Genomic DNA, 23,584 nt, shown 5'->3' with positions numbered 1-23,584 from the left:
GTATCAAGCCTCGGGTTATAAATATCCCTGCTGGACTTAGCAACATTTACCTACAACCCTCTCAATGACAGAAGTTTACTTTCCTAATGCCAGATGCATTTGGCAGCAGACAGTTTTTATTTGAATTAAATTTGTGCTGCTCTTCTGAAACAAGCATAAACCAGACGACAATCCTTAGCATGCTCTTGCACTCAAAATAATCAAGTCTAAACATGCACCTGAATTTCCTTACGCAAACCTGTGCGATGGGGGTTCCAACGCGGCGGGCGGACAGTGAGGAGCCCAACTAATGCCAGAGGAACGAGGATCTCACTCTGTCCCCTTTCGTCCTGGCCAGCCCTACAGGGAGATTTGGGGGGACTACACCATACAACCCTCAGCAAGTTCTGTACTTCCAGCCTCTTTTCAGCGAGTTCTCTTTCAGGAACCTGCAGCTCAAAATCCTCTCTCTGTGCAAGACTGTAATTCTTTCACATCATGGAAAGCTGATACTGAAGTATTACCGCAACACTGTGAACCCAAAGTTAACTAAATATATTAACAGCAAACATACTGAACATCTAAAGACTCAGGCCATGTTTCTGCACTATATACATTCATATTTTAAACTCTCAGAAAACCCTTCTTGAATTCTTTCTATGTCTATAATAAACTCAGAAAGCAGGGGGAAAGAGGAAAAAAAAAAAGGAAAAAAAAAAAAGAAAACCCTCATTCTTCAAAAGAGAAATACATGGCAAAGAGGGACTAAATGGAATTCTCATTAAACAATTTGTGAGACAGGAAAGTCAGAAATGAAGGAGCTACTCAAATCAGCAACTGAACAAGCCACAGCTGCAATAAATTCCCCATTTTCCTGAGTCCCCACACACCACGTTGTCAGGCTGGCTACCCCTAAATACTGTTGTTATTCCATGGCACAGGTACAGTGTACCTACAGGAAAGAAATTCCTGTGAATGACTCATATTTCTAAATAAGAACATACCTCCATGAAACGTTCAGTTAGGGATGATTTATTTTCCCTCCCCATATGGTACTACCATTTTATCTATTTTTCCAAAAACCATTAAAAGAAAAATTAGGTGAGGCACATATAATTACAGGGTTTAAGGTTTTTTGATATAGGAAAAAGTTTGAGATGGTAAAAGAACAATCGTGATGAACAACAGGAAGAAATAACTGACACGAAAATTTAAAATTATAGTGTTGAACGATTTCTACATTTTATTTGGCTCATAGTAATAACACCGAATTGCCACCACTGAAAACTCTCCATTCCAAGCCTGAACACCGCTAGAGCTCTGGAGGACTAAGACAACCCAACACGCTTCAGGACCATAACTTGGTGAGTGACAGGAACACATTAGGGGATTTTTTGTTTTGTTTTGTTTTGTTCCTATCTCGCCAGGTTCTCCAGCATTCGATTGTGCTGTGCAGGATCCTCCTGGATCTCCTTGCTGTGGCCTTGGGAGGGGACACAGCTTCTCCTGGCAGGTGAGACTGGAAGAGGAAAGGCCAAAACTTGTGCAGCTGTCTGGGGATCCTCAGCACTTCTGACACAACAGAGCTGCTGCTGCTATAGATTGGATCAAGCTCCTACTGGGGACACAGTCTCTGATGACAGAGTATTTTCCCTCTGCTGCCACAGAACACCTCCCTTCCAAAGGGCAGAGTAAGCTAAAAAACGCTCCCTTCTCAGAGCAACTGTGCCCATACCCCAGGTTTCGCCATCATGGAGCTGACAGCCAGGAGTACGAAAAATTCATATTGCAAAACAACGCATACTAAAAAATTTTGTGAAATACATCTGATTTTAACAACCACAATATTCTTCCTGCATTGCTTCCACAGCACTTCTTGAAACATTTTTCACACAAAGCCAAGAAGGCAGTAGATTTTTTTTGCTTTAATAAAGTAAAATTTTGAGCAAAAGTGTCAATGCATGCTGTTTATGTTTTAGACACAGACGGACATGTAACCAACGCACAAAGCTGTGATCTGTCACCAGATTTAAGAGCTGTGACAACCGCTGCCTGCATTTGAACACGTGAGCTACTGGTGCAGGTTGGGTGTCCCACTGCCACCCGCTTGGATAATGCACCTCACTACTGAAAATGCAGTCATTCCGTCCAAATATTTCTGGATGTGAAAGCTGGATCACAGTGGGCAGATCCACAGGAAGAGGAATCATGGACAAATGTTTTCTTCCATGTCCTTTTAAACAAATAATAAAGTCATATTTCATCAGCACATTTCATTACTGCAATGTGACACAGATTTCAAGGATGAAGAACCATTCCAACAAAAAGATGTGTTCACTGAGCTGGCTGAAGTCTATACATGTGCTACTAGTGATGCCTTCAAGAAACCCAAGATCTTAAGCCAATGTACAAAGAAGCCCAAGTCACCAAGGGAAAGGGACAAAAAGCTGAGAAGCCCATGCCTGCTGGGGAGAGAGAAATACAGGACAAACAGTAGCCCTAGCATGATGATATACCTGTCTGGACTCACACCAAAGGCACAGAACATGACTTCTAGATAAAGTCTTTCATCCAGACAGGCCCTAAAGCACTTTAAAACGTCAAGGAAATGCTTTTTGTTAGTTCAAGGATGTTGAGACTTTTCCTTCTCAAAGACTCTTGGCCTTTCTTTAACCAACTTACTTTCCCTCCCTAGAAAATGACAGCAATTTCATGTTATTCCAGCTGATGTATTTAATATTTTGCAACACACCACATTATTTGTTGCTCTTCTTGAATCTTCAAGCATGTTTTTCTGCAACTGCCTCCTAGAGAGACAACTAATAACTAGGAAAACATGATTCAAACAAGTCTGGAAGTAGTGCTAGTATACTGTAGGTAAAAGCAAAATAAAAAGGCAATGATTTATTAAACCCGCAAAACACACAACATGTACTATTCAAATGTTGGTGCTTGGTTATGAAATGTGGATAAATGTATAAAGAAACCACAAGTTTCATCAAAACAATAGCTGGCAGTTATAGCTATCAAAGATGCAATGCAAATGGCACCTCTCTGCACAGGAATACAGCGGAAGATTTGGCGAGGTTAGTTAAATGTCAATATGTTCAAGTGACTTGCACCTGTCTGTAGAAAAAGCACATACATCACACTAATTGTTTTACTGACCTTATGTGCTTGATGAGTAGAACCTCTGTGTTAGGCCTGTGAGAAACTCTAGGCACCTTATCACTACGTCTGAGATTCCTGCCTTGTTGTGAGAAAGAGCGGGAGGCCGTGCCTGCCTGAAGCCTTGAAATACGGGCAAGTTCAGCAGGCCCAGGGAGGTAACTAAAATAAAACTTGCTCTTTGTAATACATTTGTGGCCTCTGGCTCTTCTTGCTATGTGTGTGCGTATGTGTACACACTCTCCATCTTCCTTGTTTCACTGCAAGCACCTTTTCTTCTTCTCCACATCTCCCAGGTTTCTAAGTCAGTTCAGTCTGAAACAAAATCCTGCTCAACCCCCTGGGTTCAGTCCTTGTTTGAACCAGGATTCCTCAGGCTCACATTTGTAGTTCTGCCTCCCAAAGCTTAAGCATCTCCCCTGAAAGAAACACTTTCTTAGAAAGAGTTTGGCAAAGAATGGAAGTGCCTTTGTACAACTAGCCTTAGCAGAAAATAGATTTTCTGTTACTATATTTTTCTGCTCTAGTAATCATATTTCTAGGCACCATTGTTTTGCCATGGCCCTGCTAGTGAGGCTTTGTTTTGATTATACTATATCCATCTGGAACTGAAAGTTTATCCCCTCCCGGCCAAGATATTTTTCTTTTTTCAAGTGAGGGTACACACTTATAATTAATTCAGTCTTTTCAGTTTGGGTCAGACTACTAATCAACAATAGCAAATGGAGAGCTGGGTTAATCACAGAAGAGTTCTCTCAGAACTGAACCCCAAAGTCTGCTGCCAAAGGAAGACACTATCTAGAATCTCTGGTGTTGCCAAGAATTTTACATTCCTCAGCTTCAGATATGGCAGAGCTCGCCAAGAGCTGAGAGGTTCTGAAATAAAAGTTTGCAGTACTCAAGTCTGAGAGGAGCAGATAAGAAATTCCCTATTCAGCCCTATTCAGTCAGGTTCTGGAAGGGCCCAGCTGTCTTTAGACATATTAGGCTCTCCGGACATTCAATCCATGCTGCTGGGACAGGGGGAGCCTATTTTTGGAAGTCATCTCCCTCTGATTCCAACCCATGGTACAGACAGGTTGCTGAACACTTCCTGAAGAGACCTGCCAGGATGTTGTCTGACCTCAAAAAAATTCTCATTAGCTACTTTCTTAATTGTTCATCTCATCCATATTAGTTATCTTTTTAATTAAAAAAATAAACAAACAAAACCCCAAACACACACACACACAAACAATCAAAAAAATCAAGAAGATTAATAAGCCCAAGTAATCTGTGTTGGGCTGTGGAAGCCATGGAGTAACTTACTAATAATTTTTGCAAGGTCTACACAGCCAAGAGAGTTGCATTTTGCTGAACTTCACCAGCAAACCTAATCTTGCTCTGCCTCACCATAATCTCCCTGTGGGATCAGAACCACAATCACATATTGCACAGGACTTTGCCAGGTTGCTATCTTTTAAAAGGCTAGATAACATTTTTGGCTGATCCATTGGCCTTAAAAATAGCAGACTATTTTTATTGTAGGATAAAACCTCTTTAAATGATAATATGAGTCTTATTGTCCTGGAAAACATTCTTCCTTGGTGCACTATACAGTTTCAAAACCGTTCAAAATAGTTTAAGCTGTGCTCTTTGCCCTGTAAGGGGCTGCTATTATGCTCACACCTGGTTTCCTGATTTAAAAATGAAAAATAAGAAATCAACCAACGTGGTTGTTAAAAATGGGGAAAATGTCATCACAGTCAAGATTTTTATCAGTCACTGTCCATACAGGTTTTAAACGAAACATTTTCCATTACATATACATGCTGATTTAAACCTGATGTTTTCATAGCCCATTCTGGCCTATTTCTTGCAAAGAAAACTTCATTCTTACAAACTTCAGTCTCTGAGATTAATTCGCCAATTCGTGCATGAACCTGAGATAAAACTGATATGAAAATAAGTGCTAAAGTTTAAACAGCTTTACTAATTTGTGAGTGATATTATGTCTTTACTTATAAGCTTGAAAACATAACATTAAGACATTATGAATTTGAATGTCATTAAGTTTCAGAAACTTAACGGAAATGAGTTTCAGGTACCTGTCTGAACCCACCACAACAAGGCTGTTTTAGACACTTTATTTTCTTTCATTATCTTTTTTTCCTATTTTATTTTGGGTGGAAAATCCACAAGAATAAAACACAACCCATTGGCTACTCCATGCAAAGTTATAGGGAGTTTCTGATCAATATACCGATAATATAAAGTATAATAAACACAAGTTGACAACAGCAACAAAAGTTTTGTGAGCCCAAACTGATCTGCGTACACATTACAATGTTTCCATTCTTCTTTGATTCTACCCTGAATTTCACTTATGCCACAAGCTAATTGCCTCCAGTTTGGACTAACATATCCCTGCCAACTTAAAATGGGTGAGATGTAATGAAATAATAACTTTATGGTGTTGAAGTTGCAGATACAGCTCTGTAAACAAGCAGGAAATTGCTCTGCTGACTGAGGAGACACTGACTGTCTAGTGCCTTACTTGGGGAAGCTTATGCTGGAGAAAAAGGCAGGAGCTATAGAACTATGAACACTACTGTGAGGGATGCTGAATGGTACAGGTTTACATTCTTTAAAAACCCATGCAAAGCCTGCTGGCTTTGTGTGCCTGGCAACTCCGAGTCTGCAAGCAGGGAGGTTGCACCCTTGTCCCATGGGGCAGGAATCCACATGCTGCCCAATGGGACAGGGACAGCTGAAGCCCACGCATCTCCGCACTCCATCCACACATTTATATCTATCTATTTTTAAACAGAGAAATCTGCAAGAACAAAAAGTACTAATATCACCTGTGAGCTTACCTGGCGGTTGGATTTTTTTCAAATTATTCCCCAGTACCAGGAATAAACCGCTCCACCAGGAACCCCACAGAACAAGGCCCATGCCACCTTCCAAAGCAATGCAAGTCTTCTGGACAGTGTTTAATTTATTACATTACAAACCAGTTACATTATAATTTGGGAGAATTTCCTAGATAATGAGAAGACCTAATTTAACTTAAATGCCAAACTTCATGCAAATTAACTTAAATACGACAGTTGTCACCTTTGTGCCTTCTACATATATGACAGAGCACATAATACTTTTCACTAGAAATGCTGAAGAAACTTTGTAGCAAAATCATGGAACAGTATTCTTGATACTCATAAAGGTGTTTCAAAAAGACAGACCCAATTTCAAAGCAGCATATTTCACGATGGCAACTTGTTATGATTACACAAAAAATTAAAAATAGTTTGATGAGCTATCAAGTTTTAGTAGCTTTTTATAAAGGTTCATCCCTTTCAAGTGGTAAGAGGTTCATTCATGGGTGGTTCGTGTCTGCAGAGATACCATGATTTCAAATTGGGTCCATCATATGATGGAAAACAGCCGGTAGAAGGGATGTTTTCTAATTTCCATACCTCCTTCTCCTCTGCATCCCTCCCAGCTCAGCAGCTACTTTTCCATGTGTTATGAGCAGCTACATGTGTATGACAGCCTGTAGTTCTGTGATGTTTTCTCCGACAGTAAAGTCAATTTAAGGCACTATTCATTCCTTCAGGACTGTGCCATTCGCTGCCTTTCAGTGTGTAGCTGCAAGACGTTAGTGTCTGCAGAGCAGGAGGCACAGGGTGCTCTTGCCTCCCACCCACACAGCTCCCTCGCCCGCACGCCAGGGTTTGCTGCTCCCCGCCTGGGGCTCCTCGACAGCCTCATCCCATCTCATTGCTGCCAGAGCGCTGCGCCCTCCCCCAGGTAGCTCTGGCACTCACCTCACTCCCCAGTTAGCTGTATTTTTAGGGCAGCTTAGTAAACTGAAATGTTTCAACACAGAATCACAAGCAGTGGAATAAAAACATACAACTCCTGGCAGGGGACAGGACAGCTCCAGCAGTAACCCAGCGAGGCCGTGGGGTTGCAGTGCTGCACCCCGATCACCCACAGAGAACCATGTCAGCTAACACAACCACTTGGCTGGCACAGCCCGGCTGGACCACGGTCACAGCACTCCCGGAATGCTGCTCACAACAGCCCACAGCAACATCTGGCAGAGGGCTGTTCGCTGCCGGCAGGACCAAGGGCTCATCCTGGTTTGGAGGAGGAGGACGTGTCCCCCACTTGCTCTCAGGGCCCCAGCACACACCCCAGACATCGCGCTGACTGCCAGTGGGACTGTCGCAGCCAAGACACTGTTCCAAGTTGCTGTGGAACCACAGCCTCAGCTCCTCCAGTATCAAACGTGAGGCTGCGGTTTTGGTTTGTTTGGTTTTTTTTGTTGATGTGATCACTGAAACTATTCAGGTTTAAAATGTTTCTTTTGTTTTCTGGTACATTATTTTAACAAAGATCATCTGGGCAGAAATTTTTAAAGCAACAGTATCTTATGTCATGGGTTTCATTTGCTTATGTACCCTTTGATGGGCTGTATTCTTTATCATAAACATTGGTGAGCTTTTTCTAGTGCAGTTGATTATTTTACAGCATGGTTTCTAGAGAAAATAAGGCTTAGACAATTGCACTGTCTGTGTGTTTTGTCAGTCCTCTGCTGTTAAATGGGGAACCCACTGACCAATATCAACCCAACTTCACAGGAGGAGAGAAATTTCAAACATACTAAGTTCCTACAAGTTCAAAATCAAAAGCTACGTAGGTAAAACAGACCCTTTCAGCATCTCCAATAAGCAAAAGACAGCTACAGCCCAGCCCTTACCCCACATCCACTCCGGCTACACACAGAAATGCTCCACCTTGTCTCCTCCCCTGCCTTACCTCTGGAAAAAAATCTCAGCTCCTCAGCAGAACCACGGTGGGGAACAAACAACCCAGCGTTCTGCTTGCAGCTCAGGCAGCGAGCAAAGCTAGCGTGGGCACTGCCGGCACCGGGAGGGACAGCAAACAGGAACGACTCTGATGGGAAGTGGGGTATTACAGGAGCTGAGAGGGCCAGAAGGCACAAGAGAACATGAACCTGTGGGAAAACAGACCTTATCAATTCTGCCATTCAAGAAACAACATACAACTAAGTGGATTATTTTAATTTTGCGCTCATAAACAGAAGCTAGTTATATAATCTCTTTTTGAACACAGAGGATAAACAAAGTCCAACCAGATTGGTTTAAACACCGACCTGCTGCAAAGCGAGCTAATTCAGCAGCCTGTGCACAGAGGCAGGTGAGGAGTGTCCATGGAGCCAGAGGGAAAGGAGCAGAGCTGAGCCCTGGAACTCAAGTAACAGATGACAAAGCATCTAGACATTCAGAAAACTCCCTACAGATTTTATGTGATTTGCTTCTATCCTCTGATGGTTAACTGAAGGCTCTTAACCCTCCTTTACAGCCTTTTCACATCAGATTTGTCCCTTCTTCTGTCAACTCCCATGTATTTCTCACTCATTTCACAGGATCTTAACACCAACAAAATCTTAAAAGTGCACACCCTTCTCTTCTGTCTTCTCCTAAGGCACAATGTGCTTTATCACAACTCTGCACCAGTTTTTTAGTTTGGATCTAGTACAAGCTTTGAAACAAATCTTGCCATCCTATGTACAGTGCTCCAGTTAACACAACAGAGCAGTCTCAGAGCAAACCGCTGGACTCCTCCAACTGAAGCTAAACTGGAAGATACACTTCAACCACTAAAAGACACGGGACTAGACTGAGCTGAAAGCTCCAGAAATGCAAACGACATGGGCATCAAGTCCTCAGTGCCAACAGACTCATCCTACAGGTCTGCTCCTATTGCACCACGCTATTGCCCTTACAGACTGACAACAATGAGTAAGCTCATACAACAGTAGTGGGTTTATCAGCATGGTCACTTCAGTTTAAAAACAAAACTAAACCATCACACAAACAAAAGCCCTTTGACCTAGTAATTCTGACAAAGTTTCGGCTACCTGCAAATGCAGGCACTGAGCTTTTCACACACCCAGCAAACGGCATATCCACAGCTCCACATACTCCTGTAACGTCTCTGCATCTAAACAGAAAGGGAACAGAAAATACATTTCGACTAGAAAGAGCAAAAAGCAATCTTCTTGAAAGAGCTTTTTAATTTTGAAAGCATGGACCACTGATGACAAATGTTTATTTTCTAATCTTAAACTATTTTATGTTTTGGAACCCTGTTATGTTAATTGACTCAGGACATATTTATATTAACTACTGATGTATGAGATTGACCATTATCAAGCATTTTCCAGGTATATAATAAACCAATCTACTACCTTCAAAAAAGTCCAACAGGGTAATTAAGCATGGCACCTCTTCACCTGAAACTGTATCTCTACAGACCATTTTTCAACTGAGCTCTCGAAGACTTTCTCTTCAGTGCTCTTTCTCGGCCCTAAGCAACACAAAACTAAGGAACTCTAAATCCAGTAATTACAGTTGTTTAAGAATATCACTTCAGCTACATTTGAGTTTCTTCCAAATCTATATTTTAAGAACATAAATTAAAAGTATCAAGATTCCACTAACTTTCTTGTTTTTTTCCTTTAATTTTCATCAATTCTGTCTTAATAAGCAAAATAAACAAACTTTTCCAAGCACACATAATTGATTTAATTACAACTGCTTGTTCTTGACAAGAGTTCAAGGTCTCAAAGAAACTGAGCTAGGTAATTCAATCAAATATACTATATTTAAGTCTAGCCTATACAAAGCCCGTAAGTACCTTTAATGTTGTAGATATTTCTGTTATTTATAAATTACCTCCTTTACTTCCTGTATGCTTTATTCCCCCCCCGAAAATAAATCTTACAACTTTAGTGCATACTATGCTTTCCTTCGGCACACACAGCAGTAACTATTGCCTGTGCTGCTGCTAATAACCAGCTTTCTCTTATCCTCTTTATTTCTTAACTTCTGACAGACACCCTTCTTCACCATGTCTCTGGCACAAGCAGACCCACAGCCGGGACTGCAGCATGAGCGCAGTCACATTCCACCACATTCTCCAAAGAGAATGAACTCAGCCCTCATCCTCATCTCTAGGGTTTCTCTCCCCCCAAGTGGTGGATTTCACTCAGGTGACCAGGCATCACATCGTAGCCCAAAGGCATTATTTCATAAAAAAGGAAACCTGCTGCACCTAAATGAGCTCCCCTAGGATAGGAAAATGAGAGACGTTCCTGGGAAAGGGAGAAAAGAGAAGCAACTCAGGTGATGTTATCTCATACAAGTAAGAGTATAGGCAAATGAAGTGAGGACAAAGGAGACTATAGAGCCTAGCTGTTAGCTCAAGCCAGCCCACTCCTTCCTGAAATAGTGACTGCTTCAGAAACCCCAGCGAGGAGATGGAAATCACACAAGAGCAAGCCCAGAGGAAACTACAGTGGGTGAAGCCAAATCCCACCCCGGGGGTAAGAAATCAACATATCCGTATTGAACTCTGCTCAAGCACCTTCAGCCCCTGTGTACTAAGCAGAAGATACTGAGTACCCTTGCAGCTCTACCTAGCCTAAGGAAATCTGTATTAGGCTGTGTCTAAACCAGAAGCTTTACCAGTACAATTCTACCTGTTAGAAATGCAAAAGCAAGGAGGGAATGCTATTTTTCCCTAGTCAGATATAACTGGGGTAACAAGCCTGCTAGTGAGTGTGAACGCAACCAGTGCTGGCAAAAGGAACCCCTTTGTGCAGAGATTTTATTGACTAGGCTGGTACTGCTGTGCCAGTAAAGTCCTTGTGGTATAGTCTAATCCTTAGATTGAATTACCTACCTTCCTCTAATTAGCACCTCCTAAAATATAGGGAGAATCAAAGTAATCATGTTTTAGAATGGCCTAAAGTAAACTAAGTTCTGATTTAGACTGATCAGTGTAGCTAAAGCTAAATTGCTTAGAACAACTGCCCTGATTTGATCGGAGTTATTGCTAATTTATTAACTTAAATTACCTATTCCTAAACACAGCCTAAATAAGAGTAGATTCCTTTACTTTCATATGAGGTTTCAAGGATGCTAACATGCCCTGCAGCACCACCTTCCTAGCCTTGCTCTGCTGATAATGATACTCCTGCTGTGTTGCCACTGTGTGTTTTTTTTATATATATATACATATATAAAATAAAGTCATTTATCTATAGGTAAATTCTAATCCAAATGTTTCAGAATATTGCATTTTTCCCTCCTACTTACATTTGGCATATTGGCAATGAATAGCAGGATATACTTTAAGCAAGCATGCATAGCTTATTTTTCAGATGTTGTGGAGTTAACAGCTCCTAAGCTAAACTTATTTTCATGATACTGTTACACTTAATGTTACACTTAAGGTTACACTGTTAGAATAAATATTATTAAGTCTAAACTAGAAGTGTTTCATGCCTTCTAACCAGATTCCTTACCCAAAAAGAAGAAATTCTGACTTCAGACAGGAGGTAGCACTGTTTGGGGTAACCTCAGTTTCCATCAGATCTTTTACGGGCAAGTCTGGCATCCACATCACTTAGTGGACAGAGGATCCCCATTAGATCTAATGCAACAGATCAGCGGTTTCCTAAATGTGGGGTATAGAGTTATTTTTAGCTAGATGCATAGAAATCTGATTGATGGGGCTGGACTCTCAGAAACCTTTCCCCATGGGGAGCTGTATTTTTTATGTTCCAATGCAGCAGAGATCAATGTGGTGCTGAGTTAATCTCGTCCACCAGCGGAGGCACATTTCCTTCCCACCAGTTTGTTCACAGATCTCCATACAACGGCAACAACCAACCCGTCAGGTAGGGAAACTGAGGCAACAAAGGACATAAAGTCAGACCACACATCTGACAGTGCTGGCAAAGGTGAAAACGCACTTCAGGCTGATACTCAGCTCATCACTTTCTTATATCAGACTGGCCTGACAAGTGCTTTCCTTGGATGACGAGGTATGATGAAAGAACTTCTTGTTTTCCATAGTTAAGAGGACTTTAATCAAAGTAATTACTGAAAGTGATCTGATTGAGAAGTAATCTATTTAGAAAAAGTTAAGACTGCCAAGTGGGAAGCTACTATCCACCCTCTGAAACTGATTGCTTTAGATGTGGATGATTTCCCACTCAGGTTTTCAAGTGCTATCGAAGATGTCTTTACCTGTAAATGTAAAATATTTATTTTCCAAAAATATTAAATAATGGCCATCTAGGTAACTCAACATGTAAACATCATGTTATTCTGGCTTTCAAGTATTTCAGCATATGTGAGTTTCTCCTCCAAGCAATCAGAAGAGAGACACTGCACTGCAACTAACGCTGCACTTGAGCAAATTAACCTGTTCAAAGCACTCCATAGGGCATGCCACTGTCAAAATCCTGCCTGAGAGCTCCTCTTTTGAAATGAGCTTGTAAAGAGCTCACTGCTACCTCACAGGATCACAGCAATTCAAATATTCTGCCCCCTAAAAATTGTAATCCATTATGAATTCGATTAATCAACTATACACTTATGGTGCATATTTGCATTTTCTGAGGACTTAACTGAGATGTATAAACATCAAATGAACTTTTCATATACAACAGATGAAAAACAATCTTCCATTTAAATTTAACAAGTGCTTGGTGCCAACACTTTAGTGGTAATGTAAGCTGCTAGCAAATGAAAGAATTTCATTCAGACTTAGTCCTTTGCTTTCTGGGCTAATAAGAGAAAGAACCATCATATCTGATCTACTCAGAGTAATGAATCAGAATTGTCTGAGAGGGATGCTCCTGAGAAAGTACCGAACAAGGATGTAGTCCCAGGGGGAGGGGGACACCACAGGCTTTAAATCTGGGATAACTCTTAACAGTCCTGTGCTGACATCACTCAAGTGCAAACACTGCAATACACAGACCTGGCTCCCCAGGGAGACTAGCCTGAAAACACGTGGATAGGGAAGAGCTTGGACAGGGGCTGAATGGGGAAAAGTTGCAAACCCATAAACTGCAAAAGGCAATTTTAGAATTATAGAATTACATTGGCTTCAGCTGGGATCTTGAAATTATCATGGTGATGTGCTGGAACTTCCAGTTATTCCTTCAAAAAGGCAAGAAGCCTCAGGCTTCTGTCAGAGTATACTTATGTCTAGAAATGCACATTAATTTTAAATTTCTGCCAAATTCCAGTCCTGCTTTCACAGACTCACAGAAGGGCTGAGGTTGGAAGGGTGCTCTGGAGGTCATCGTGTCCAACCTCCCTGCTCAAGCTTTTCTTGCAAGCTCTTGCCAAAACAGTTCAGTTTGACTTTCAGTATTGGTTCTTACAAAAACGTGCAAGTTCTCCAAGTTATTACTCCACTTACACCTGTAAAAATGTTTCTTCCATGGGAATGCAATATTTGCACAGAAAACTGTCGGAAGAGAAAATGTGATTCTTAAAGTTCTCTGAAAACACTACTTTTGTTAGTGTCAACCTCAGCAGCGTTACAAGTGATCAAAGAAAATAAAAGCCAATACAGTATGGAAAAACTTTGTAAGATGAAGACTAAGTTTCCTTTTCAATTCAGTAGACTCTTTTTTTTAACTGTTTAATGCTGCTCAGCCTGCAATAGTGTCACGTCAGCGTGCTGGGGAATGACCACAGTGGAAGGAGGTTATCAACACTTGGGATAGAAGTCTGAAGATAGAAAATTACCTTTAAATTATGAAAAAGCAGGTACAGCTCCAGCATATGTGGAGTGTTTACGACTTTAGAAAAATGATCTAACTGAACCATTAAATCTCTGGGACAGACTGACAAGAGAATTTTTTCTTTAATGAAAAAACTTTCTCAGATGAAACAGGAATGTCAGCTCTAGTGCATACTCCACTGACTGGAACGGGATCAAGTCTTAACTAAGTTCCACACAATGTTTTCAGGGGAAAAGTGGAGAATGTTTTACGGAATTTAAGTCTGGATTTGGCTTGCATCCTAGAACATATATCTTGTTATGACTGCTGAAACACTTTCAAGTGGGCAAGCCACAAGTGTCATTGGAGCTATCCCCTCAACTGGAGTCACAACAGGCAAAACCTCCTAAATACAAAGGCTTGAAATTGGAGGGGGAAGTGAGGGAGGGGCAAATAATCTTGGAAGGATATCTGTTATACAGAACTGTTCACTTGTGCCTACAGCATGAAGTAGTTCCAACTTGTTTTCTGCGATTGTCACAGATCCAATGTTACTTTAGCTAAATCATAATCTCTTCCTGCCTCGGTTCATCCATGTGTAAACTTGGTTCGCTAACTCTTACCTTAATGTGTCATGGGGCTTAATTAATAACACTTAGGTCTTTTAAGTCCTCTACAAACATTAACTACTTCTTTTAACAACTCTCTGAGGTATTATTATCCCTGTTTTACTGATGGAGAAATGGCAAAAGAGGCTGCGACTTGCCCAAGGCAACAGAGTAATAGTTATACTTAGAGATCCTCTTCATGGACTACTGTATTGTACAGTGGAAACATATCAAGAAAGGCCAAGTCAATAAATACAATCTCAAAATTACGTTTAAAAGTGCACCATAAGTAGCTGGAAGACTATGAAAAACCTCTACCAGAAACAATAGGCTCAGGATCAAAACAAGTGCTATAATCATCTCGAAGAGGAAGAAATATCCTTGACTGATCTAAGCTAGAGCTCACCAAAACAAGCACAAAGAAATAATAAGACCTGTCCTCTCATGTGCTCCTAAGTACCATAAAATTGAGCAACAGGCTTGTACAGTACTCTTTAGTAACACAGAAGCAAGCAGGTAATCAATGTGGTATGCAACGTGCTAATACCTCATGCCACGTTCCCAGGATTGACAGGGAATGCCAATAACGGGCTGAGATGGCCCCGGTCTCGCCCGGTACCGGGTAGTACAGTGCGGCCACCTTCCCCCCTCCCGCCCTCACAGGTGACAGCAGACAAAGTTGGTGCCATTCCCCTCTGCCCAGCCGCGCTGACATCCTTCGCACAGCCCTTCCCGCCCGGGATCCCTGCCCGGGCAGCCTAAGGCGTCGTGCCGGTGCCCGGTACCCACCGGGGAGGCAGCGGGGCGGCACCCCCGCCCTGGTCCCCCCCGGAGCCGGTGACAAGCACGTCCAGGACTGCCACTCCGGTGCAGCGACAACAACAGTCAGCAACAGGCGCGTCCTGCGCGGCGCTCGGCGGGAGCAGCGCCGGGCACGGCCCGCCCGTGTGCGGCAGGGGCCGGGATGCTGCCTGTACAGCTACGCCCCCTGAGCCGCCCGGGCCGGGACGCGCCCCCGCCGCGCACAGCACAGCCCCCGCGGCGCCACCGCCGCTCGGGCCGCGGGACAGGACGGGGCGGGCGGGACGGGGGGCGGCGGCGGGCGCCCAGGCGGAGGAGACTCACCGCAGGCCTCGGCCTAGAGGGGGAGGCGGGGGGTGTCAGCGCGGGAGTGACAGCCGCGCCGCCCGCTCCGCCGGGGGCAGGGCTGGCCCGGGCGGGCTGCGCCCCCGCTCCGGCGCGGCCGGGGCTGGCTGGCCTCCGCGGCCGGTGAGGGGAGGTGAGCGGGGAGGGACGGGGTGTCTTCGCACGCGGCGGGGCGCGGAGCCCGGCGGGAGGGGGCGCGGGGCGCAGGGCCCGCCGCGGGGCAGGCCCTGAGGGGAGGCTCCCGCCGGTCACTCCGGAGCGGCCACCCCTTGCCTTCCCACCTGATCCCGGGCTGGGACCCCGCGCTGCCCGAGCCGCCGCGTCACTTACCTGTGGGTGCGGGGTGCCAGGGAGGCGGGCCCTCAGTGTCCGGGTCCCCGGCGACCGGCCGGGCCGGGCCGGGCGGGCGCCGCTGTGTTTACACCGCCACCGGGGCTCCGCGCTCCGCAGCCGCTCAGCAGCCAGTCGCCATTTCCCGCCTACCGACCTGCTACACCGCACGGAGGGACCCGGATGGGGAGAGGGGCCGCCGCGCAGGCGCAGCCCGGCCGGGGGAGGGGGGCCTGGGGACGGCGGCGCCGGGGCAGGCCGGGAAGGAGGGAAGCAGGGAAGCCGGGGCCTGGCGCCCTGGAGCGGCGCCCTGAAGCGGCGGGCCCGGCGGGCGGGCGGAGAGCGATGGGCCGCGGCGCAGCGGGAGAGGACCTGGCCGCCTCTTCCCCGGCCCGGGAGCCGCCGCCGGGGGCGGGAGGCTGCGCCTGGGGCGCCGGGGCCGAGGGAGCCTCCCCCGGAGGAGGCAGCGGCTGCCTCGGTCTTCTGGCGCCGAGCCGGGTAGGCCGCCGGCGCTGAGGTGAAGCGAGGTGTGTGTGTGGGGAGCTCTGAGGAGGAGCGCGGGGCGGGGGTGGCGCGCGCGGTGCGGGGTCCCGCCGAGCCCTGAGGGGGGAGCTGTGAGGTGGGGGGGCGGCCCCGCTGCGCCATGAGCCGAGGGCGCACCGAGAACTGCGAGGCTGCTGGAGCGCGAGCTGTGGGGCCGGGTCGTGGCGACCCCGGGGTCCTGCCGGCTGTGGAGCACCGGGATCGGCGTCCAGCGAGCCGCAGGGCGGGGGCGGAGCGGGTGCCTGGGCTGGACGCCCGCGGCCCGGCTCGGTTCTCTGTCCCCGGAGGAAGCGGGCGCGCCGGGGCAGAGCTCACCCGCCAGGGCCGGGCGCAGCGCAAGGAAACGCTTTGGCCGGAGGGAGGGAGCGCTCCAAGGGGAGCGGAGAAGCGGCGCAGGAGGGAGCAGCGCTTTCCTGCGACCGCAGGAACGGTTCGCCGCGGGCGGGGGCCGTGGGTTCGCGGACCCGTTGCCGCGCCCGGGGTCGCGGTAGTCGCCGTTCCCGCTGCCCCGTCCCCTGCCCGCGGCCTCGCTGCCCTTCTGGGGACCTTAAAACGTTCCTCTCGGCCGGGCACACCGGTCCGGCCTCCCACCCGCTCCCTGGGCCTGCCCTGCTTTGGGACCCTCGGCTGGTGCAGTTTTACCTTCCTTTCCAACGCATAGGGCAGTGCTGGCTTTTGTGGTTTGAACTGCTGTTTGAAGACGCCTGCGGAGTCTAGTGTGAAGTTTTATTTCCACTTTCTCTTTTGTGTTTGTTTTTCTCAGGCAGCCTCTCTCGGTGTGATCGTTGAGGATGCTGCACGTGTTGGTATTTGAGCAACTCAATGAAGCAGCTCAACCATCTCATGCAGGAAAGTGTAAGAGCAGGGAGCAAGGTTAGCTTTGGAATTTGCATCCTACTGAACTTGTATATCTATTTTTGCTTTCTATTGGTGATCACTTTTGTCCACTAAGCTTTTAAATCAGGAATCTTTAGTTCTCAGGTTAATATGCATTATGACACTAGAAGAACTTCTCAAGGTATTGCTCAAAATGGAATGCTTTCACGAAAGTAGCTTATATACACATTGTCTAATTTAGCAGTAGGCAGAAACCAGCAAAGGTATTGCATGTTTTCTTTTCGTAGAATCTGTTGACTCCCTTCTTAGCTTTTAAACCTGGATCATATTATAAAAGTCCCAGCTCTCAAGTCACTTAAAATATTTATTGGCTAGTTAAACTGAACCACATCTGCTGCTGTGAAGCCAAGATTTGTTTTAGAATTCTACCACAGGGCTCTAACATTCTTTAGCAGAAGACATTATAAAGCTAATTTTACCATGGTCTCTTAAGAAAAGAAGTAGTAAAAAGCAGTGGCAATAGTGTCACCCTCATTCAAAACAGGTAGCCTTATTCCTTTAGAACATTAAAATATTTCTAAACACACTCATTAACTATAGTACTTGAATATTTTTTGTATGATCGGGTGTGAAAAAGGTTAGCTTGGACATGTTAAAACTTAATTAAGATTGTTTGTCAGTCCATTAAGAGGAACTAGTATGGCAAGATAACTTTGTGATGTCTCATAGTACAAACCCAAAAGGACATTCACTGATGCTTAGAAAGTGGGAGTTTTGAAAAATGGTAGGTGGAAATACTTTTTCAAACCATGTAATTAGAATGAAACCAGCTGCCAGAGGAAATCATTCAGCAAGATTCAAAGCAGGCAGAAATTTATATGAATTCCAAAACAGCCTAGTGCCTTTATAATAAAAGCCAAGAAAACATTTAGAAGAGAGATTAAAGCATATGACTCAGGGTTCAAACTGATCTTTATGGGAATGAGAAGGGTACCTTTCTGTGTTACAGAATATTGAAATGTGTCTTCCACAGTGGTCTTGTGCTGCGGAGTTCCCGAGTTCTGAGCAGGTCAGGGAGAGTGTTGGAGCAGCAGGACCACGAGCCGCATGTCAGGAGGGAATATGTAAAATCAGATTGCTAATTGACTTTGCTGTGAAGGCAAAAGTTCAAAGGTCCACCTGCCGTAACGTGTTCCCCGCATTATAATGCATACCATGAAAAGAGCATTAGCTCTGTGTGTGTGTAAAATGTAAAAATGCTAAATAATGGCAGGTCTGCTCGCATCCAGCGCTGGCTTCATGTGCCAGTGTCCCTGCCACAGCAGGGTTTGCAGGGCAGCGATGTTGTCTGCAGACAGCAGAAAGTTTCCTCGTCCTTCGCACCACGTCCAGCTCAAAGCTGCTCTCTGGATCGTGGTCCAGCTCCTCCATCAGGAGAATGATTTGCTGCTTGCTGCTGACAAACTCTTCACACCTTTTCTCCTGGAGGTGACTGCCTGGGAATACCCCAAGATGGCGAGGAGGATCATTGTAAATATACTCAGCTGGGGTGTAGAAAAAACACATACATCACATATTGTTTTACTGGCCTTGTGTGTTTGATAAGTAGAACCTCTGTTGGACAACATGGGCCTGGGAGAAACTCTAAGGCAACTCCTTGAATATGGTTGAATTCTGTATAAGATTCTGTTTCAGTCCAAGTGCAGTTCATTATGTTTTCATAAGTTTTAGTGTTAAAAGAGTGGTCACTTCTGATTTCTACCCAGTCTCTGTACTTTGCTTTAATCTAGTGTGATGAATCCAGGAGTTGACTCCTTTATGTTTCACAGTGTTAGTTACCAACAGTACCATACAGAGTCCTCTCTGCTCTTTCCAAGCTTGTCGTACCAGGTCCAAGGACAGAGGGATCTCCAGGTCAGAAGGAGGCACAGGCACATCCAGCACCACAGGCGCTTTCTTCTGGAGATACCTGTGTAATGATGAGGAAGCTTTTCCCAAATGCATCATATATTCAGTGAGCATCTTGTTCCCCAAAATATGCATTTAGGTCAGTTTTTCCTGTCAGGTTTACTGAATAGGGTCTCCCATACAATATTTTGAAAGGGCTTGTTTTTTATCTTATTCTTTTAGTGTGAATTCTCAGTAAAATAATTAGTAATACATCTATCCATTTTACATTCATTTCCTGACACAGTTTAGCTAATTGTATTTTTTTTTTTTATAGATTGATTAATTCTTTCTACCTTTCCACCAAACTGAGGTCTCTAAGGGGCATGCAAATCCCATCTTACCACCAGAAGAGTAAAAATAGGCTACATCATTTCTGCTATAAAATGTGGAACAGCCAAACCTTGCTATTATTTTATTCAATAATGTCTTTGGTACTTCTCTAGGTTTGTTGGTCTGGCATGGGAAAGCTTCAGGCCATCTAGAAAATTCAGAAATATCAGTTTACCAATATTATCCAAGAAAATTCCCTCTTTTTCCCTCTCCAGGTGGAGGTTTTAACACTATCTTACAACTTTGCATTTTAGGTCCCATTGCGTATCTTCTAATACTCACTTCAGCCCCCTCCCCAGTGTGATTGGGGAGGGAATCAGAAGAGAAAAGTGACAAAACTTGTGGGTTGAGATAAGAACAGTTTAATAATTGAAATAAAATACAGTAATGATAAAAGAACGTACAAACCAAGGGAAACATCAGCATGTTCCCCCCATTCTCCTGCTAACCCTGAGCACAGCACGGTACCCGCTGCCAGTCACATCATCCTGGCCCAGAACACTCTGCTGCTTCTCCACAGGGACACAAAGTGCCCAGTCTCACATTTGCTAGTTTATTGCAGTAGGATTTTTGATCCTATTAAATATTCAAGTCTCTCTCCTCAAAGAAGAGTCCCAGGTTACTGGAAGTATAACAGGTAGTAACATACTTGGGTCCCAAGTTACTTAAAGTTCCATATATATCCTGAAAAAGGATTGCAGTGAATAGCTAGGTACATGGTGTCCTGAAATTTTCTGTAATACGGATAAAACATAAAGTGGTCACAGCTTGAGAAGCTGTTTTTTAACAGTGAAATTAATTCTACTCAGAACTAAGGACCTCAAGAACCTTACCTCAAGTAAAATAGCATTTTTTGATCCAGTGTTTCTCCAACATGCCAACAAACCAGTGGTATTAAATATATTTATGTAGAAGAAAAGCTTTTGCACACTCAATTGCATATATTTCTTTGCTTTGGGAACATGTAAGAGCATTTTGACAGCTGTTAATCAGTTTTGGTGAGTCACTGTTTTGAAGAGATGCGACCAGTGTTGATAATGTGCACTGTGTTTTGGGCACGCTCAATAACGAACTACTTGTACTCACATTTGATTGTTGCTGCCTGAGAGACAGAGTTTCAGGATAATAAAATGTCATGAGTTTAAAAAAGGCTTTTCTTGTGGCATATGAGAGCTGAAGAAGCAGATTTTTCATGTTTTGTTGGGGTATGTGTGTATAAATTCCTCAGTCGCTGTCTGGAAGGAGCAGCCTCATGGAGCGGAGTTTCCACGTCCAGCCTGCACAGCACACGTGATTGCTCAGCAAAGCCCGGGAACCTGACGGGAGTGGATGTGCAGAAATTGCTGGGTTAGTGGAGGTACCATCAAGTTACAGATAAAGACCTGACTCCTTTTCATCTGTGTCATTGGTTTGGCTTCTGGCAGGTCATATATTGAACTGGGGGTTGAGGTTTAATGTACCGTTTTCATAAGTGAGTTTTCAGCGATGTTTTATGCAGAGTGTACAGCTTGTGTAGTGCCAGACCGAGGCAGACGGGCATGACAACAGGTGTGAGGTCTCGTCAGCCTTGTGGAGTTTCCAGGCAAACCGTACTGTGACTCACTGAAAACATCTCACGTTCTATTACAAAATACTTGCTTACAAGAGGTGTTTTGTTCTGCAGGCTTTGGATTTTTCACTGTTTATGATTTTGTCTATATGAAAATGTAATATGATAACATTTAATAAAATACGTACACCATTAGTTATTTAGTGTGTGTTTTAATCTTGTCACTTTAGTCTTCACGTATTTTAAGTAGAATGCTCTTTGCGGTTCTTTAAATTCTGATTAATATGGTTATTTTAAATTTGGTAATTTTTTACCTTTTGGTGAGATACTGCCCGTCGGTTTGGTTCTCCTAATGTGTAAACTGAAGTAGGTTAATTTGCGAGTCTTCACTTCTGTGGCATCTGTGGAACTTGGACAAAGCTTTGGCAAAGCCTGTTGACCAAACACCTGCAAAACTGGGACTAACTCGAGTGAACAGAGTCGTTTCTTTGGCTGTTGGGTGTCAGTGCCTGCGTTCCTCATACTTCTTGAAATTGTGGTTCAGGTTGGCAGCCAAGTCTCCAGCTTCTGTTTGTTGTTTCTTTGTGTTCCTCACAGAGGTACCTGGAATTCCACAGTCAGGCCGTGCTGAGGTTTTTCCCACCAGGCAGGATAAACACTCGATTTCACACTCACTGTTCAAAGACCGAATCAAATCATCTTGAGGGGAAGATTCAGTCTCCTCCACGTCCCTTTTTGTGGGGAGAGGGATAGAAAGGAACATTGAAGGAGGGAGGAAATGAACAGTGGCGGGGAGCACCATGTGAATTCTGTCAGGGATCTTTTTCTTCTCAAGAGCCCAATTTTTACCAGCTTCAAATTTCATGTGTGCCTCTGAGGTGTAAGGCAGTGCTCGTATTCAAAACTGAAACACAGATTTGTTCTGTGGCTGTGAACAGCCTCCCTGGTGGGAGGTGTCTGCAGTGGATGGCGGTTCCCGTTGGTGTGCAGGTCGCTCAGCAGCGCTGGGCAAAGAACCCGTGTTGCCATCACTGTCCGAGCAAAATCCCTTCGTTTTCTCAGTTTAACGTTGGGCAAAATATTTTTGGCATCACAGCATTCATTCACATGGACTTGCGAGTGCTTTTAAAGTATGGTCTCTAATGAGGGTTTGTAAACTTTGGTTGTTTACGCAGAGCATATAGGTGTTTTGTTCTCTTGTAATTTTATGTTTGAAGTCTTTGGGAAATGGGGCAATCGCAAGAAGTTTCTTGGTCTTTGATATGGTATCAGCTCTCGGTGTTTGAGGAATTCAGTATTTTCCTAAGCTTCCTTACACAGTTGTTATATATTTATTAGTTTATATCTGTACTGTGCTTTGAAGCTGTAAGGTGTTGTTATTATTTAAAAAATGGGTAGAGATCTCTGTGTTTAAATGGATGCAGATAATTCACCATGTGTTCAAAGCAATTCTTGCAATAACCCTGCTGCCACGGTCCTCGTTATATTTTTAATTACCCTGTTACTCTCCTGGAAGACAAATTCTGGGCTTTGCATCTTGTCGCGGCTGGGCCAGCACCGTCCCCCTACGCACAGGACACGAACAGCCCTGGGTTTGCTCAGCCCCACACTCTCCCAGCTCCAGGAGGCTGGGGCGGATCATGGGATGATCGCAGGTGTCTCTGAGCTCTGTTTCAGCCACTCCAGACCCGCTGGGCTCGGTTCCTGGGGATTCGTCCCTCCCGCCCCGAGCGCTGGGTCTGGATGTGCCATTGGGACCCCTCAGCCAAGTGTTCCCTGGAGAGCAGGAGAGTCCAATCTCCCCTTGAGGAGCCTCTTCCCTTCTGTGAGCTGTGGTCAGAAACCCACAACAATCAGACACTTCACTAATTAGCCCCGAGAAGTGCTGAGGTTGAGGACTCTGAATGAATCAAAGCTGTTGTGCCAGAAGCGCGCTCAGTGTCACTCTGGCTGCTGCTCTCCGAATAACTTCCCAGTTTATTACAACTTTCAGTGTGATTTGGATCAGTAGATTGAAAAATGCAGGGAATGGAACAGAGAAAAAAGTCTTTGCGTTACCCCTTAATAAAACTTTTGCAATATTACAGTGTATTGCAAAGTTACTTGGATAATTCCAAGTATGCGTGTAGTCAGTGCCAGTCCTGAGGGTGATTCAGCTGTCCTTGCAGTTCCTTCCAAAGGATAAATACAAAACTCCAAACATCCTGTTTTATTCAACCTTGGAAAAATGGAAAGTTTTTCACTTTTCAAAATAGGTGTCTGAGAAAGGAGGCTCTTGGCCACCAGCATCTTACACGTTGGTACAGGCAGCTCAGATGTAGATTTGGGAAAAATATTAATAAATAGATTTTTCATATTGCTTTTGAAAAGTGCTTTTTCTGTTTCCCTTTAACCTCGAGTCAGTAGGAAGCCCATTTTTCAGTAACTATATTTAACCCAGTTTGGGGTGCATTTGCAGGGCTATGTTAGGTGGGAGTTGTTCTTTTTTATGGACTTTAAAAGCAAGTGTAGGGAAAAGAGTGAACTAATCAGAAATCATTC

At 44.5% G+C, this 23,584-nt stretch overlaps 1 protein-coding gene and 1 long non-coding RNA gene across 3 annotated transcripts in view; one reads left to right on the top strand and one right to left on the bottom strand.

Annotated features, from left to right (window-relative positions):
* CTDSPL2 (CTD small phosphatase like 2) overlaps window positions 1-16,034 on the bottom strand; it is a 39,203-nt gene extending 23,169 nt beyond the window's left edge. The window contains exons 1-2 of one of the 2 annotated variants that reach the window (XM_065847081.2): window positions 15,835-16,034; window positions 7,954-8,152 (exon numbers count right to left, since the gene is read on the bottom strand). The gene's annotated coding sequence lies outside the window, so the exon portion shown is untranslated. The remainder of the gene's footprint in view (window positions 1-7,953; window positions 8,153-15,834) is intronic. The other variant, XM_065847082.2, reaches the window with a different exon arrangement.
* Window positions 16,035-16,059: 25 nt separating this feature from the next.
* LOC139828937 (uncharacterized) lies at window positions 16,060-21,238 on the top strand. The gene is made up of 2 exons (XR_011741027.1): window positions 16,060-16,361; window positions 17,141-21,238. It is a non-coding gene; the product is annotated as an uncharacterized lncRNA (long non-coding RNA).
* The last annotated feature ends 2,346 nt before the right edge of the window (window positions 21,239-23,584 follow it).

This window comes from Patagioenas fasciata, chromosome 12 (assembly GCF_037038585.1).
Source record: "Patagioenas fasciata isolate bPatFas1 chromosome 12, bPatFas1.hap1, whole genome shotgun sequence".
NCBI lineage: Eukaryota > Metazoa > Chordata > Aves > Columbiformes > Columbidae > Patagioenas > Patagioenas fasciata.
The sequence above is the reverse complement of the archived record's forward strand: the minus strand, read 5'-3'. Positions and strand labels throughout refer to the sequence as shown.